The sequence below is a fragment of the Micromys minutus genome (assembly GCF_963924665.1).
Source record: "Micromys minutus genome assembly, chromosome: 11".
Taxonomy (NCBI): Eukaryota; Metazoa; Chordata; class Mammalia; order Rodentia; family Muridae; genus Micromys; species Micromys minutus.
Window position 1 is genome coordinate 34,086,916 of NC_137980.1, and position 6,506 is coordinate 34,093,421.

At 40.2% G+C, this 6,506-nt stretch overlaps 1 pseudogene across 1 annotated transcript; it reads right to left on the minus strand.

Annotated features, from left to right (window-relative positions):
* Positions 1 to 1,031: 1,031 nt before the first annotated feature.
* LOC308427033 (large ribosomal subunit protein uL22-like) lies at positions 1,032 to 1,490 on the minus strand (annotated as a pseudogene). Its single transcript has one exon. The product of its transcript is annotated as a large ribosomal subunit protein uL22-like (transcript).
* Positions 1,491 to 6,506: the final 5,016 nt, after the last annotated feature.

Here is a 6,506-nt window from a genome sequence, read left to right on the forward strand (position 1 = left end):
TTTTTAAAAAAGTATTTCAAAATTCTCCCCACACAGACACTTCCTGGGAAAGGTATACCATGGTCATTTTTCACTTAAAAATTGCTTAATGTCGTTTATCATAAGAGAAATTCAAGTTGTAGTCACACAAAGATTCCACCGTATACTTGCTAGAATGGCCAAGTGAGATATTAATAGGTTGATAAAGCCAAGTTGGCTTCGATCTATATATCAGTGCTGAGAGTCAAGGTGTGAGTGCCCCCATGGCACTGGTCAGCCTCATCAACCTTGGTCAGTTTGGCAGGTCTCTGCAAAATAAGCATTCACTTTTGTCATGTGACTCAGAAAAGCTGCTTCCATATTTCTACTAAATCAGGGCAATGGAATTTATGGAGACACACGGGCCAATGTAATGGCAGTGTTTCCTAACAGCCAAGAACTAGAGACACATATCCTTCTCCAGATGACTAGGTAAACACATTGTGTTTTATACTTTATACAATTGTATTTCATTTATGCAAATGATAAGAATTAGCCACAGATCTATGCCAAAGTATGGAAGAATATTTTTTAAAAATGCTTTGTTAACAATGCTGTAATATTGTTATTTATTGTTTCCTTAAGCCTTTGACGTTATTTTGTTAGTACCTATGATTATAAAGTATATTTGAATATCAATAAATCAAATGAAACAATTTCAGAGTCTTAGGTGTGGAAAATGGTTTTATATTATTGCTATGTGCCCCTAATTTTATATTAAGTCTTCTGTTTACAAAGTCATTTTATTTTATCCTGCTTTTTTGAGACAATGTGTGGTGGTTTGAATATGCTTAGCCCACAGGAATTGGCACTATTAGGAGGTGCGGCCTTATCGGAGGAAGTGTGACCTTGTTAGAGGAAGTGTGAGGGTGGGCTTTGAGTGTTTCTGTGCTCAAGCTCTGTTCTGTGTGGAAGCAGCCCTCCTCCTGGCTGTCTGTGGAAGACAGTCTCCTTTTGACTGCCGGTTTTTTTTTTTTTTTTTACACTTTATCTGCATTTACTTTATGCTGAATTTATTCCTGTGCCATGAGTTTTTGCTTCTTCAGTTTCTCCTGGGATATCTTTTTCTTCTGTGCAACCTCCTCTTCTGGCTTTGGAACAATCTGTTCCTTCTCCGTGAGGATCATCTCAATGTGGCAGGGGGAGCTCATGTATGGTTAATTCAGCCATGAGCTCTGTAGGTTCGCCGGCGCATCTTAGGTGCCTTGTTCACCTGGATGTGTTCAATGACTAGAGAATCTACATCTAAACCCTTAAGTTCAGCATTACTCTCTGCATTCTTAAGCATATGCAGCAAAAACTCAGCACTCTTTTTTTTTGGCCATCGTCCCTGTGTCCCAGTCCCACTGTTTGCCCTGGGCGCACCTACCAATGCCACCATTATACCACAGGAATGGCACACACTGCTTCTTTACAGTGACATCCTTCAGATACTTGGTGGCTTTGCGGATATGCATACCCTTGATGGCCCGGGGGGGTTTCTCGGGTGTTCTTAAAATGAACATGAAGGTTTGCACCTCTGGATTTGCATGATTTTCTGGGGTTTTCCTGATCAAGAGAGTAGTGAGCCACCTTCACAGATCACCTCTGGCCACTTACCTGACTGACTCTTTTGACTGATAAAGATGTGGAACTCTCAGCTCCTTCTCCAGCACCGTGCATGCTGCATGCTGTCTTGCTTCCCACCTGATGATCGTAGGCTAAACCTCGGAAAGTGTAAGCCAGCTCCAATTAGATATTCTTAATTGGTTGTCTTGGTCATGGTGTCTCTTCATGTCAATCAAACCCTAACTAAGATACAGTGTCTTTCTGTGAAGCTCTTGCTGACCTGGAACCTGCAGAGATCCATCTTTCTCTGCCTCTAGAGTTCTGGGGTTAAAGGTGTGAGCTGCCATGCCCTGCTTCTGTAGGCATTTTTAAGGGAGCAGGTGACCACAAGAACTTGACAGTAGTCTATCAAGGCATTTGAAAACATGATTTGTCTTACAGAATATCTAATGCCACAAAGCAAAACACTGACTTTAAAAAATCCTACCCAGCTGTTTTGAGCACTCAGCAGAGCTGTATGGATTCTAGATTTAAGAAAATAGAAATAAAAAAAAACCCTACCCTTAAGGCTATTATAGTAAAAAAAACAACATGAATACTGATGAAGCCCAAGAATAGACACTAATTGCATGCTTTTGAGAATGACATGAGCTAATATTTATGGTACAATATGATAAAGCAATTTTCCATGTAGTGATTTATGTTACTCAACTCTCGATAGTCATAACTTTTTCCAGGAAAAGAAATGTTTTTAAGTATTAAAGTCAGTAGAGAGATATTTATTATTTTGTCTTTTTTTTTTTTTTTTAATGGCCCCACCACGAAAAGTTCAGACGGAATAGTTTATTTGATGGGCACATCACACTATCCATATCCAGCTACAGCTATTTGTCTACACACACACACACACACACACACACACACACACACACACACATTATTATTATTTTTTTCAGTAGGAAAGTGTGATGGGAAAGAGTTGATTTCTAGAGCCAGACTGCAGGCTTCCTGTCTGAACAACAGGTTCCCCGGGGCTGGAGCGAGGAATGAAAGAAAAAAGACATGGTTAGTTAAAGTTGTAACATGACTCGGCCCCACTTGAGGCTGAAGCCTTGTGGCCAAAGCGAAGCCTGGTTTATTCCTCTTTTTAAATCACTTTAATTATATGCAGAAATATAATATCAGTTCTGAGTCCGGGAACAAGCAAGTTAATAACCAAAGATCTCCTAAACATTTTACTGGAGGTTGGGTGTAAATGTCAGAGACAAAAATGGATACTGCTGTGCCTACGTCTCAAAATCTGCCCTGCCCTGAGCTACTAAGGGTTTGGTCTAGAACTTCAGATGCAAATGTGCTTCCCTATAGCCTTATCCTAAGGGCACTCACTGCCTTGAGCTACAGATGCAAATGTGCTTAATTCTAGCCCTTACTGGGCATAGCACAGAAGCCAGGTTCCTGCCTTTGGTCAGCCTCAAAATGTCCTGGAAAATTAATATTACCCCCCCAATTGTCCAGAGGTGCCAAAATGCTCTCCGTGGCTTCCTTGTTCAGTTCACTGAGTGCCTGCTGCAAGCCCTCGGCAGATTATTTGAGCAGTTAAATTTAAATTGCTTAAATTTAAATTCTCAGATTATTCATATGTAAAATAGAGGTGATAATAATGCTTTCCTCTTAGGGCTATTATGAGAATCAAATGTGTTAATATATGCAAATGCTTAGATGAGTGACTAGCACATTAATACACTTTGAAAAATATTAACTTGGAAATAATAAGTACACACTCAGGCCTTTCTATAAAGTTCTTTGGGTACTCACGTTGGGGAGCAACTTCTAAACACATTCTTACATAATTTGACTTCATTTAAATGTGACTTGGGCCATGAGACTTGCTCATAACTAATAACCTCTGGAAAAGGTGATAGGAGGCTGTTTCCCAGGTTAGTTTATGAAAGAGGGTGTCTTTGGGAGCTCTTTCACTCTACTTTCTCCCTTTAATAAAGCAAGCTGCCATGTTGGGAGCTGTCTTACTGGGAGAGACGGCACATGTCAAAGAATTGTGGGCATCTTTGAACTAACAGCAATGAACAAGCAAGAACACTTCAGGTCAACAGCCCTTAAAGAATTGAATTCTGCCAAGAATCAGGTGACTGAAGCAAAACTAGATGAGGCTTTCCTCTCTGTGACCCCAGAAGATGGAAGGCCCTTTGACACCTTGATTGGATGTCTCCTAAGACCATAAATAGGAAAACCTAGCTAAGTGACACCTGGATTCCTGATCAACAAAACCCATAATATAGAATGTAAACCACCAATTTTTGAGTATTATTTTTGCAATAAGTAATATACATGGAATATATTTTTGGTATCATATATGGGTACTCTCATGCTAAAAATATTGGAGCTGTATTAAACCTGAAAAATGCAATGAGAAAGACCAAATCCATGACTGTTCAATTAAAGCAAGCTTTCCTTAATACTGACCAGGGAGATGGATTCTGGTCAGGGCTATAGCTGGGGCTCTCAGAGAACGGCACTGAATTATTCTAGTCAGATGCTTCTAAACACAAAACCACAAGGCTATGGCACTTCCTCCTGTTGTTCAATCAGGGACAAGTATACATCCTGACATGCTTTCTGCCTGTATACCTCTCTGATCTGTGAACAAGCATATCCTGTGTAGCTAGGGTTAGCAACCTTGTTTGCTGAAGTGCAAACATGTGACTTGTCCTCTTACATGAAAAAGCTCCCAGCATTTCAGGATGATATCTGTCCTTGGGCAAGTGGGGCCTCCAGGTTAACTTTAGTTCTTTCAGTTGCTCTGGGAATAGCATAATACTGGTTTTATTTAAAATAAATTTTTTTCTGTCTTAATTAGGGTTTTATTGCCGTCAACAGATATAATGACCAAGGCAAGTCTTATAAATGACAACATTTAAATGGGACTGGCTTACAGGTTCAGAGGTTCAGTCCATTATCGAGGGGAGAGATGGCAGCCTCCAGGTAGGCATGGTGCAGAAGGAGCTGAGAGTTCTACATTTTCACCCGAAGGAAGCCAGGAACAGCTGAGCATCCTCAGGCAGCTAGGAGGGTGGATATGTACACATGAGTGTGTTTGCTTGAAGGGGATCAGAGGCTAAATAACCTACGGGACTAACTTTTCCTTTTTCTGTGTGGACCCTGTGAACTGAAGATTCCTTATGCCACTGAACCATTTTACTGGATTAAGACTGGAAATATTTTAAGGAACATGACAGTGCAAGAAAAATAGCCTCAAACAAATTGAACAAATCTGGTTCTTAAAAGTAATTCTTATGAGAACTCCTAGTGATAATGGATGTATATATACAGAAGTATTGAAAGCAGGGTCTTAAAGAGCTGTTTTTATAATGTTGTTCATAATAGCATTTTCTCTAACAGCCAAAGGAAGTGAACTTCTAAAAATACAGCAAACTATGACAGAGGTTAGGGTCAAAGTAACTACATGGCATTACATTGACCAATATTTATAATCAAAATAAAATCTTGAACTAACAAAATGCTATAACTAATTAGGAAGTTGTATGTGTGTGTGTGTGTGTGTGTGTGTGTGTGTGTGTTTGTGGTATGTGTAAAAAATCTGAATATTTATCTTAAATGGTTAGAAGTCAATACATAAAATTCTTCCAAAGTCATGACATAACAGTTCAAGTGTTAAACACATAGAGCTGGGCTGGGGAAGTGGCTCAGTGGTTAAGAGAACTGACTGCTCTTCCAGAGGTCCTGAGTTCAAATCCCAGCAACCACATGGTAACTCACAACCATCTGTAATAAGATTTGATGCCTTCTTCTGGTGTGTCTGAAGACAGCTACAGTATACTTACAAATAAATAAATCTTAACAAAACAAAAAACGATAGAGCCAAATATGAAAAGATATAATAAAATGTTTTGTTTCTCAGAGTTGAATTAAAAGATAAGAACAATTCTTTTAAAAATACATGTAATCTATGAAAACCACTTTAATTTTTCTAAACCATCTTTATTTCTAATTCTGAACATGAAATATTTGATGATAGTTCCAATCAGAGTGAAGGACATTCACAGGGAGTCTAACGTCCCCCCAAAAGCATGGCTGCATTAGAGATAAGAGATGAGGAAGGGTGAAAGGAAATAGTAAAGACAGAATGCCATTGTGAAGGGCCCAGTGTTGAGCTAAGCACTCTGAACTTTATCAATATGGAGGAGCTGTTGCCCATTATGAACAGGAGGTAGTGTGGTCAGTTACTTCAGTCACCAAGGAATATGCTCTTAAAGATCACATGATAGGTCTTTAGTAAGGTGATTTGCCTAGAGAGCTTGTCCATTTGTGTCCCCTGAAGATGGCTGCTCAGAGGTTTGACAGGTGACCTAATCCTGTGGGAAGCACTCACACCAGCCCCTGGGATTAGCCTCAGATAACATTCTTAACCTCAGGGGAGAGATGCTAGTTCCAGTATTCTCTCCTGAAATGGGGTGATTAGTTTTCTTTGTACAGTGCAATCTCTCCTCAGAGATCTGGGCCAATCAAGACCTGGCATTAAACCGCTGATGGGCAGTGTTTCTTGTCATCTCACACGTCCTGGTAAGAAGTGCTGGGATCGTTGCGGCAGAAGCAGGTACAGAAGTTCAGGATGCGGCTTCTTTAACATCTGTTAACATCTGATGACTGTGGGAACTCAGTGTGACCACGCAGCCTCGAGTCAACATCAGAACTAAGGAGTGGAGTTCTTGTTGCAGGCAGAAAAATATAGGTCTGGCTATCTCAAAGAACAGGGTGTCTACTAAAAGGCCCTTGGTGGTCCTCGGAATCGATAAGAAGGTAGAGAATAAGAACTGGACCTCCTGGTGGTGGTGCACACCTTTAATCCCGGCACTTGGGATGCAGAAGCAGGCGGATCTTTGAATTTAAAGCCAGTGTAGTCT